Here is a 12744-nt window from a genome sequence, read left to right on the forward strand (position 1 = left end):
ACAACATGGATGGACCTAGAGAACATTATGTTAAGTGAAATAAGTCAGACAGAGAAAGACAAATACCATATGATCTCACTTATATGTGGAATCTAAAGAAAAGAATAAGTGAATGAACGAATCAGAAACAGTTTTGGAGACATAGAGGAAAAACTGAGGGTTGCTAGATGGGCGGGGGGGGGGTTGGGGATAAGGAGGAAGGTGAGGGGATTAGAAAACAGTCGGTAACCACAAGATGGCCACGGGGTTTTGAAAATTAATTTGGTGAATGTAATCAATAATGTTGTAAAAATTTTGTAGGGTATCCGATGGACACTTGTCCCATTTGGGAGACCACCTCAGGGAGGATGTAGATGCCTGATCACTGCACTGTACACCTGAAGCTGAACAATAATGAATGCCAACTATGATTTTATATATATATATATGTATATATATATATGTATATGTATATGTATATACTTACAAGAAGCGGAGTACAGCATTAGGAATAGAGACAGTGGAAATGTAATGGCTCTGTGTGATGTCAGAGGGATAGTGGATGGGGGGACGGGGGTTCACACAGTGTGAGGGATATAAATGATAAACGTCTAAGTATTACTTTGTCTTGTGTACCTGAAACTAATAATAAAAAAAAGTAGTCATGGGATATATAGTACAGCATGGGGAATATAGTCAATAATATCCCGATAATTATGTACAGTATCAAATGGGTAATAGACTTATTGGGGTTATAATTTCATGATGTATATAAATGTTTAATTACTATGTTGTTTTGAACACCTGAAACTAATTAAAAATTAAAATAGAGAAATTAAGAAAACAATCCCATTTACAATTGCATCAAAAATATAAAATACCCAGGAATAAATTTAACCAAGAGGTGAAAGAGTTGTACTTAGAAAATTATAAAACATTGAAGAAAAAAATTGAAGAAGATACAATTAAATGGAGTATAGACCGTGCTCATGATAGGATGAATTAACATTGTTAAAGTGCCCATGATACCGGAAGAAATCTATAGATTCTATGCAATTCCTATCACAATACCAATGGCAAGATCCAAGATGGTGTAGAAAAATGCTGTGCTTGCCTCATCCCGTGAACACATCAAAGTTACTACCAAATTATAAAACAATCAACCTGCAGAGCCATCTGAAGTCTAGCTGAACACAAGTTGTATAACTGAGGACATAAAGAAGCCACATTGAGACTGGTAGAAAGGGCAGAGTCGTGAAATGGGCCAGCACCAAACCTCCATATGATGGTTGGAAATTGAGAGGGGTATCTCAGCCATGGAAATGAAAAAACAAAAGCAAAACCAATACTGGGATAGCAATACTTATATCAGACAAAATTGACTTTAAAATGAAGGATACAGCTTTTCGTCCAGGACCACCATCTTCCAGTAATTCGTCATAATGACCAACACAAAGGGAAAGAGGAGAGGCACCCGCTATATGTTCTCTAGGCCTTTTAGAAAACATGGAGTTGTTCCTTTGGCCACATACATGTGAATCTACAAGAAAGGTGATATTGTAGACATCACGGAAATGGGCACTGTTCAAAAAGGAATGCCCCACAAATGTTACCATGGCAAAACGGGAAGGGTCTACAATGTTACTCAGCATGCAGTTGGCATTGTGATAAACAAACAAGTTAAAGGCAAGATTCTTGCCAAGAGAATTAATGTTCATATTGAGCATATTAAGTACTCTAAAAGCTGAGATAGCCTCCTGAAACAGGTGAAGGAAAATGATCAGAAAATGAAGGAAGCCAAAGAGAAATGTACCTGGGTTCAACTGAAACGCCAGCCTGCTCCACCAAGAGAAGCACACTTTGTGAGAACCAATGGAAAGGAGCCTGAGCTGCTGGAACCCATTCCCTGTGAATTCATGGCATAAATGCAAAAAAATAAAAGACCTCAGTAAAAAATAAAATAAAATATAAAATAAAATAGAATAAAATAAAATAAAATAAAATAAAATGAAGGCTACAACATGAGAAAGAAGGATGCAGTAAATCCCCTTCTGGATATTTATTTGAAGCAACCCAAAATGCTACTTCGAGGGGATGTGTGCATCCATATGCTTATTGCAGCATTGTTTACAAAGGCCAAGATGTGGAGATAGCCCGAGTGTCTGTCAATGGATGAATGGATAAAGAGGAGGTAGTACATGTATACAGTGGAATATTGCTTGGCCATCAAAGGGAATGGGTTTTTGCCATCTGTGGCAGCATGGATAGACCTGGAGAGTGTTGTGCTGAGTGGAGTATGTCAGACAGAGAAAGACAGATGCATTGTGATTTCACTTATATGTGGGATGTAAAGGACAAAATAAATGAACAAAACAGAGACACACTCATAGATATAGAGAATATTTTGATGGTTGCCAGATGAAAGGGGGATTGGGATGGGTGAAAAAGAGGAAGGGATTAAGAAGTACAAGTGGGTTGTTATATAGTAGTCATGGGATGTAGGGTATAGTATAAGGAATAGTCAAAATATTGTAATAACTACGAGGTGTGATCAAACAATGTGGTGAATGTTTAAATAAAGAAAAATTTATTACAGTAAAAGACACATTGCCATTAATCCCGCTCAAAATACCCCTCTTGCTTCAAACACACTTACCCATCGTTCTTGACACTTTCTGAAGCAGTTCTGGAAGTCCTCTTTCAGGAGTGTCTTTAGTTGCGCTGTCATGGCTGTCTCCATGTCCTGAATCATTTTGAGTTTGGGGAAAAGCCAGAAGTCGCACGGTGCCAGATCCAGTGAATAAGGCGGGTGAAGACACACCATAACGTTTTTACTTGACAGAAATTGCCATACCAGAAGTGATGTGTGATACGGAACTTTGTCGTGATGGAGGATGATTTCCAGCACACTTTAAAACACGCCTTCCCTCAACCGTAGCTCACACCCGACTGATTGCACAGAACAAGTTGAAACTTGTCACACACTGTTACTGAGGTTCAACGTGCTGTTTCCTGTATTGAAGATCCTTGCCTTTCTGTTGGATGGCACTCGGCAGCAGCATTCACCACATTTTGTGATCACAACAGAAAAGCTCCATGTCACCCATCGCTTCTGCTACGGCAATTTCTGCCAAATAAAAACGTGTGTGTCCTCATCCACCTTATTCACCAGATCTGGCACCATGTGACTTCTAGCTCTTCCCCAAAGTCAAAATGACCATGAAAGGTAAACATTTTGAATCGATTCAGGACATCAAGGCAGCCACAACAGTGCAACTAATGACACTCACAAAAGAGGACTTCCAGAACTGCTTTAGAAAGTGGCAAGAACGATGGGATAAGTGTGTTGGAAGCTGGGGATGGGGAGAGTGTTTTGAGGGGGATTAATGGCAATGTGTCTTTCACTGTAATAAATTTTTCAAATTTAAATATTCACCATATTTTTTTATCACTCCTCGTACCACCTCACTCCTGTCAGAATTGCTATCATTAATAAATCAACAAACAACAAGTGTTAACAAGGATGTGGAGAAAAGGGAACCCTCCACTTTTAGTGGAATTGCAAATTAGTAGAGCCACATGGAAAACAGCATGGAGTTTTCTCAAAATATTAAATATAGAATTACCTTATGACCCAGCAATTCCACGCCTTGGTATTTATCCAAGGAAATCCAAAACACTAATTCAAAAACATATATGCACCCCTATGTTTACTCAGCAGTATTCACAATAGCCAAGATACAGAAACAACTGAAATGTCCATCAGTAGATGATTGGATAAAGAAACTGTGGTACATTTATTTATACAACGGAGTAATACTCTGTCATAAAGATAATGAAATCTTACCATTTGCAACAACATGAATGGAGCTAGAGGATATTATGCTAAGTGAAATAAGTCAGATAGGGAAAGACAAATACCATACGATCTCACTTATATGTGGAATCTAAAGAACAGAATAAATGAGCAAACAAAACAGAAATAGATTGATACATACAGAGAACAAACTGATGGTTACTAGATGGGAGGGAGGTTGGGGAATGGGCAAGAAAGAGGAAAGAATTAGGAAGTGCAAATTGGTAGTCACAAAATAGTTACAGGATGTAAAATACAGTATGGGGAATATAATCAATAATGTTGTAAAGACTATGTAGGGTCAGTTCTCCTTCCACCCTCATCTACCACCCCCTGCCGCCCTTCCCCTCTGGTAACCATTAAACTATTATCTGTGTCTACGAGTTTTTGTTTTTTCATTTGTTTATCTTGTTCCTTTGTTGCTTTCAGTTTTATATACCACAGATCAGTGAAATCATATGGCTCTCAATTTTTTCTGTCTGACTTACTTTGCTTAGCATAATAATCTCAAGATCCATCCATGTTGTCGCAAATGGCACTATTTCATCTTTTCTTATGGCAGAATAGTATTCCACTGTGTATATATATCACATCTTCTTTACCCAATCATCTATCGAAAGACACATTGTTTCCATGTCTTGGCCACTGTAAATAAAGCTGCAATGAACATCGGAGCACCTATATCTTTACAAATATGTGGTGATGGAAGGAGAACTGACTCTGGGTGATGAACACACAATGTGATATATAGATGATGCATCACAGAATTGTACACCTGAAACCTATGTAACTTTACTAACAACTGTCACCCCAATAAACTTTAATTTTAAAGAAAGACTATGTAGGGTGTCAGCTGGGAACTAGACTTATCAGGTGGACCACTTCATAGATTATATAAATGCTTAATGACTGCACTGCACACCTGGAACTAACATAAAATAATATTGAATGTCAACTATAATTAAATACACATATATGTATAGTCACAGGATGTAAAGCACAGCATAGGGAATACAGCCAATGGTATTGTAATAGCTATGTAAGATGTCAGAGGGGTAGTAGAATTGCTGGGGTTATCACTTTCTGAGGGATGTAAATGTCTAATGATTATGATGTTTTGCACACCTGAAACATAATAAAATTAAATTAAAAAAGAAATAAGGAGGCCAATTAAATAGTGAGAGCAGGAAAAAAGGTGAACTTTATGGTATATGAGTATCATCTCAATAATACAGGTACAAACAAACAAAAAACCAGTACACAGAAGAAAAGCTGGCCACAAGGACAAACTAAGATTTTTAACATCAGAGAATTTACTCCAGACAAATCATATCCGTCCAATAAGGAAGAGAGAATAATGCAGGTTACAAAAGGATATAGAATCTAGGTGCTAAGTAAAACAATGGACTTTATTCATCCATTCAAAATAAACTTATTGAGTACATATTCTGCTACAAACTTACTTTAGGGTCTTATTGACAGGGATTATTGACAGGGACAACATATGGTCTGTGCTTTCAAGAATATCACTGTTTAGAAAGAGATGGGAAAACAGGCAGTTTCACTATAACGTGATAAGTGCTATGAGAGACATATCCTGGGAACATGGGAATTCAGAGAAGCAGTATCTGCCCTAGTGACAGTCAATGGAAGTTTTCTGAAGGATATTTAATTTGAACTGGGCTTTGAAAAATAAACAATGTTTAGCCAAATTAAGGTGGTAGCAATAGTGGGTGGGGGGCGATGGTAGAGATGGGCATTACAGCAAAACAAAAACCGAAAGCAACAAAGGAACAAGACAAACAAAGAAACAAAAACTCATAGACACAGACAACAGTTTAGTGATTACCAGAAGGTAAGGGGGGAGGGAGATGGTAGAAGAGGGTAAAGGGGATCAAATATATGGTGATGGAAGGAGAACTGACTCTGGGTGGTGAACGCACAATGTGATATATAGATGATGCATTACAGAATTGTACACTTGAAACCTATGTGGTTTTGTTAACCATTGTCACCCCAATAAACTTTAATTAATAAAGTAGTAATAATAACAACATTTACTGAAAAACAAAATTAGCTAGAATGTGAAAGAGTAAGAATAGCATATTCATGGAACTGCAATGGTCCAAGATGACTGGGGTAGAGGGTGCATATGAAGACATGGTGATAAATTAAGCTCGAGAGGTTGTGAGTGCCACCTAGCTCATGAAGAACCCTGTATGCTAAGCTAAAAAGTGTGAGCCTCTGGCAACCACTAAACTATTGTCTGTGTCTGAGTTTCTGTTTCTCATTTGTTTGTCTTGTTCTTTTGTTGTTTTTGGTTTATATATACCACATATCAGTGAAATCACATGGTTCTCTGTAACGGGGGCGGGGGGTGGGGGGTGGGAGATGAGGGTAAGGGGGATCGAATATATGGTGATGGAAGGAGAACTGACTCTGGATGATGAACACACAATGGGATTTATAGATGATGTAATACAGAATTGTACACCTGAAATCTATGTAATTTTACTAACAATTGTCACCCCAATAAATTTAATAAAATTAAAAAAAAAAAAAGTGTGAGCCAAAGGCACACCCCATAAGACATCATTCCCCAATGGGAAAAGTCCAAAATTCTTTAAACATTGTCGTTAGATTTCTTCTTTCTCAGGAACAAACTTTTGCATCTATCTATCTATTTTCTCTAGTTTATTATTTCCTTTGGGCATTGGACATCTTGATTTTCTCAGACACAGTGACACCATTTAATATGGAGACAAAGGCAAATGTCATTTTGTGGAGCCTCATGGCAATAGTGGACACCAGAGACTGGACTTCTCAGACACAACCACGACTCTTGACCTTTGCCAGGAGTATCTCTCCTGGTGCCAGGAAAAGAACAGGTCTGCCTTAGTTTATGTGTGTCTTCATGCAGCCAGAATAATGCTGCTTTACCGCCAGGCATTTCACTGACGCCTGCTGTGGTCTCCTATCCCCTCTTCTCATTTATTCAAGAGATTGAGTTATTAACTATTCTAGCACTTACGTTTTGAAATAAGGCTTTGTGTCATTTTATTCCACGTTAGATATGGTAACAGAAAACTGAGAAGGAAGCTGGGTAAGATGGAGCCAGTCATATGGAAATAAACAACACTGTGCGTTCTCTAATTAAGAACATAGGGTATAAAGTACAGCATAGAGAATATTGTCAATAATGTTGCAACAACTGTATAGTGCCAGGTGGGTTCTAAATTAATTGGGGATGGGGGAAATCACTGCATAAATTATGTAAATGTCTAACCACTATGCTGTACACCTAAAACTAACATAAAATAATATTGAATGTCAACTGTAACTGGAAAAAATAAATAATTTTTTTTAAATTTGGAGAAAAAGGGAGCATTTTCTCAATCCCTTGAGACTTTGCTTCCCAGCAATTGACATCAGTTTGGCTCAAGTAAACTGTTGTAAGATTTCAAAAAAAAAATTTGGAAAAAAAAGAATACTATCTTGCCATTGGGGAGCAAATGTGAAAACAATTAGGAGGCTTAAAATAGAGCATTATAGTGCTAAGCAGAATAAGTGAGACAGAAAAAGCAAAGAACCATATGATTTCACTGATATGTGGTATATAAACCAAAAACAACCAAAGAACAAGACAAACAAATGAGAAACAAAAACTCATAGACACAGACAATAGTTTAGTGGTTACCAGAGGGTAAGAGGGGAGGGAGGTGGTAGATGAGGGTAAAGGGGATCAAATATATGGTGATGGAAGGAGAACTGACTCTGGGTGGTGAACACACAATGGGATTTATAGATGATGTAATACAGAATTGTACACCTGAAATCTATGTAATTTTACTAACAATTGTCACCCCAATAAACTTTAATTAAATTTTAAAAATGGAGCATTATTGGTTGAGTGTACAACACAGCCTTTAAAGTGTTAAAATTGATAATTCTTTTACAAAGTAGAGTGATAATTTGGTGGTTGATACCCTATATATTTTTTCCACTTAAGAGGCACAATAGGTCTTGTCCTCTGGTTTCAGCTTCCTACGATACAGACAGCCCTTGTGGCCGGCAATGTCACTCCTTTGTGGAAGGAGGGTGGTATGCTCGTGTATACACGGCATTCACCATTTGCTACAAGGAACAGTCGCATGTCCTTTATACAAATTGATAGTTATGAAATGGTAAAGGGGATGTAAACTGCAGCATAGAGAATATAGTCAAAACATTGCAACCAGGTGGGCACTAGACAAATGGGGGGGATCACTTAGTAAATTATATTAATGTCTAACCACTATGCTGTACTCCTGAAACTAATAAAAAAAAGAATACTCAATGTCAATTAGAATTGAAAAATGTAAAAAGGGGGAAAAAGGGTGAAGGGGAATAAGAGGTTCAAATTTCCAGGTATTAAACAAATAAGTCACAGGAATGTAGTATACAACATAGGAAATATGGTCAATAATATTGTGATAGCATAGTACTGCTATCATATGGTCAATAATATTATTATAGCATAGTATTGGTGTCAGATGGTTGCTGCACTTATCATGGTGGTCATTTCTTTAGGTATATAAATGTTGAATAACTATTGTTTACACCTAAAACTAATATAATGTTGTATGTTAGCTATAGTTAAATAAAAATCTTTTAAAAAAGAAATTGTGAACATTTGTTAAAAGCACCACAGTAGCTACCAAATATTTAGGGGGATACTTTGAGGCTATACAAATATCCCATTTTAACCTTAAAGTTTCGCCTATTACTTTTAGCATACATCATATCTTGCCTGTAGCACTAAACACTATAGTGTTCTAGTAGTGATTTTATATTTCTCTCATTCCTTCCACATTTTTAATTGGAATTCTGTAAGGAAAATTTGTCCCTTCTCCCCATTTATCTATTCAATAATTTATTTATAGTTACACGGACTTATGTGTATTTATTTTATACTTTGGGTTACAATCCAGTACTATCACAAATTATTTTGTTGCTTAAATTTTCAAGTGTTAGACATAAAAACTAGTTTAGTTTGGTTCTTGGGTCATTTTAACATTCCTTTTTAACTTTTTTTTTTTACATTTACCTAGGTATGTGTCCATCTTGTCCAATTAGATTGTAAGTCCTTGAAGACAGAAATGTTGTCAGACTTATCTTTTTGTTCTTAGTGCTGAACACAGTGCCAGACACATAGTATGTCCTTGATAAAAGCCTGTTGAATGAATTAGAAGAGTGGAGAAATGGGAGTAGAAGATTTTTCTTACTAACAAAAGAAGAATCCATCATTTCAGTCCCACACAAACACATATGAAGCCACAGAAAAATTAGAACCAGAGTTGTTTATGAAGAGTTCATCATTTTTATTTGGATATCATTTAGCACAGTTGTAGACTAATTTGTGAACAGAATTGCTGCAGCCAAAGAAGAAGGGATGTTGAATGGGTGAGCAAAGATAGGATGTCTGATACAGAGAATGCTTCCAGATTTAGGACCTCCCAGGTTGGAAATGTGCTTTGTGAATAGTGTTTGGAAGCAGTTGGGATAAATTTCCTGAATATGGGGCTCTCACAAGCTCCTTCTGTCTTGGAAGTGGTCACTGACACCCAAGACAGCCTCACCACATCCAGGATCAGAAGAGTTGTATAAGTTTTTTTTTTTTTTTAATTTTCTTAAAGATTTTTATTAAAAATATAACTAACGTACAACATTATATTTGAACCATATTGTTCAATATTTATATACCAAAAAAAGTGATCACCATGGTAAGTCCAGCAACCATATGACACCATGCTATGCTAGCACTGTATTACTGACTAAATTCCCCATGCTGTACACTACATCCCCATGACTTATTTGTTTCATACATGGAAATTTGAACCTCTTATTCTCCTTCACCTTTCCCCTCACCTTTTTAATTTTTCAATTACAGTTAACATTCAATGTTATTTTATATTGATTTCAGGTTATCGCTTCTTGGCCTTTTGGCTAAGATCAAGTGTGATTTCAGGTGTACAGCATAGTGGTTAAACATTTATATAATTTAAGTAGTGATCCCCTGACTAGTCTAGTACTCACCCGGCACTGTACATAGTTATTACCATATTATTGATTATATTCCCTATGCTTTATTTTACATCTCCATGACTATTTTGTAACTACCAATTTGTACTTCTTAATCTCTTTATCTTTTTCACCCTGTCCCCCAACTCCCCTCCCATCTATCACTGTGATAAATCTAATACCCATCTGACACCATAGATAGTTATTACGATATTATTGACGATATTTCTTATGCTATACCCTACATCCCCATGACTACTGCATAATAACCAATTTGTACTTCTGAATCCCATCTCGTTTTTCACCCACCCCTGCAATCCCCCTCCCATCTTGCAACCATCAAAATGTTCTCTGTATCTATGAGTGTGTTTCCATTTTGTTTGTGTGTTTGTTTATTTTGTTCTTTAGATTCCATATATAAGTGAAATCATATTGCATCTTTCATTCTCTGTCTGACATTCTTCACTCAGCATAAAACCCCCTGGGTCCATCCATGCCACCACAGATGGCAAGAACGAACCCATTCCCTTCCATGGCCAAGCAATATTCCGTTGTATATATGTACCACCTACTCTTTATCCATTCATCCATCGATGGACACCCAGGCTGCCTCCATATGTTGGGCATTATAGACAATGCTGCAATGAACATAGGGATGTACACGTCCCCTCAAAGTAGCATTTGGGTTTCTTCAGATAAATACCCAGAAGTGGGATTACTGGGTCCCTCTTTGTCTCTTGTTATAGCCTTTGTTTTGAATTATATTTTGTCTGGTATAAGGACTAGTACCCCAGTTATTTGTTGTTTTTTTTGTTGTTGTTTGTTTGTTTGTTTGTTTTTGCCATTTCCACTTTCATGAAATAACTTCTTCTATCCCTTTACTTTCAGTTTGTGTATATCTTTCAATCTGACGTGAGTCTCTTGTAGGCAGCATATGTAAGGGTTTTGTTTACTTATCCATTCAACCACCCTATGTTTTTGATTGGAGCATTTAATCCATTTACATTGAAAATGACTGGGGTGAGGTTGTGGTACATATACACAATGGAATACTATTCGGCAGTGAGAAAAGATGATATAGGAACATTTGTGACAACATGGATGGATCTTGAGAGAGTAATGCTGAGCGAAACAAGTCAGACAGAAAAAGCAGAGAACCATGTGATTTCACTGATATGTGGTATATAAACCAAAAACAACAAAAGAACAAGACAAACAAATGAGAAACAGAAACTCATAGACACGGACAATAGTTTAGTGGTTGCCAGAGGGTAAGGGGGGTGGGGGGGAGGTGAGGGTAAGGGGGATCGAATATATGGTGATGGAAGAACTGACTCTGGGTGATGAACATACAATGGGATTTATAGATGATGTAATACAGAATTGTACACCTGAAATCTATGTAATTTTACTAACAATTGTCACCCCAATAAATTTAATTAAAAAAAAAAAAAAGAAAATGACTGTTGATAGATATGTAGTTTTTGCCATTTTATTATTCATTTATTTTATTTTTTTATTAGTTTCAGGTGCATAAAACAACATAATGATTGTACATTTACACCCCTCACAAAGTGATAACCCCCCCAAGTCTACTATGCCTCTGACATCATACATTGCTGTTACAATATATTCCCTATGCTGTACTTTACATCCCGTGACTATATATATACTGGGGGTGCCAAAAAATGTATACACATGACTTGTATTCATCTTGTGTTATCAGTATATATTGCATATATCATTACAATTTTAATACAGTTTTTCCTTTCTTAAAATGTGGGTACAATTTTTGGCTCTCTCTCTCTCTCTCTCTCTCTCTCTCTCTCTCTCTCTCTCTCTCTTAGCTGGCTGATATTAAACAACTCCTCTTTCAAGGAACGTTTTGAGAATGACTACTCTTATTCTTGGTGGTTAGGGCCCCCCTGACTCTCCATCCTCTTAAACTGGTGTGAGATGGACAGCAGGGGGCTGGTATAGGAGCTCCCACCCTCACTATCCTGGAAAGTGGTGATACCACAAAATATTCCTGAGCTATACCCCTTCTCACTTTCACTCCTTGAGCATTGGTACTAGAAGAGGGTTCTCTCTCTCTCTCTCTCTCTCTCTCTCTCTCTCTCTCTCTCTCTCTTTCTCTCTGTGTGTGTGTGTGTGTGTGTGTGTATTTATAGTTGATGTTCAATATTTTTTTATATTAGTTTCAGGTGTACAGCACAGTGGTTAGGCATTTATAAAATCTGTGAAGTGATTCCCCCCGATAAGTCCAGTATCCATCTGACACCCTACATAATTTTTACAACATTATTGTATTTCCCATACTGTATTTTGCATCCTGTGACTACCAGTTTGTACTTCCTAATCCTTTCACCTTTCTCACCTATCCCCAACCTCCCTCTCATCTAGCAACCATCATTTGTTCTCTGTATCTATGAGTCCATTTCTGTTTTGTTTGCTCATTAATATGTTTATTCCACATATAAGTGAAATCATATGGTACTTGTCTTTCTCAGTCTGACTTATCTCACTTAGCATAATATCCTCTAGGTCCATCCATGTTGTTGCAAATGGTAAGATTTCATTCTTTTTTATGGTAGAGTATTACTCCATTGTATAAATGTACCACAATTTCTTTATCCAATTGTCTATTGATGGGCATTTAGGTTGTTTCTATATCTTGCCTATTGTGAATAGCACTACAGTAAACATAGGGGTGCATATGTTTTTGATTAGTGTTTTGGATTTCTTTGGATAAATATCCAGGAGTGGAATTGCTGGGTCATAAGGTAGTTCTATTTTTAATTTTTTGAGGATCCTCCGTACTGTCTTCCATAGTGGCTGCACCAATTTGC

At 36.9% G+C, this 12744-nt stretch overlaps 1 pseudogene; it reads left to right on the forward strand.

The window, feature by feature from the left end:
• The first annotated feature begins 1409 nt into the window (after positions 1-1409).
• On the forward strand, positions 1410-1904 carry LOC109457515 (large ribosomal subunit protein eL21; annotated as a pseudogene).
• The last annotated feature ends 10840 nt before the right edge of the window (positions 1905-12744 follow it).

This window comes from Rhinolophus sinicus, chromosome X (genome assembly GCF_036562045.2).
Source record: "Rhinolophus sinicus isolate RSC01 chromosome X, ASM3656204v1, whole genome shotgun sequence".
NCBI lineage: Eukaryota > Metazoa > Chordata > Mammalia > Chiroptera > Rhinolophidae > Rhinolophus > Rhinolophus sinicus.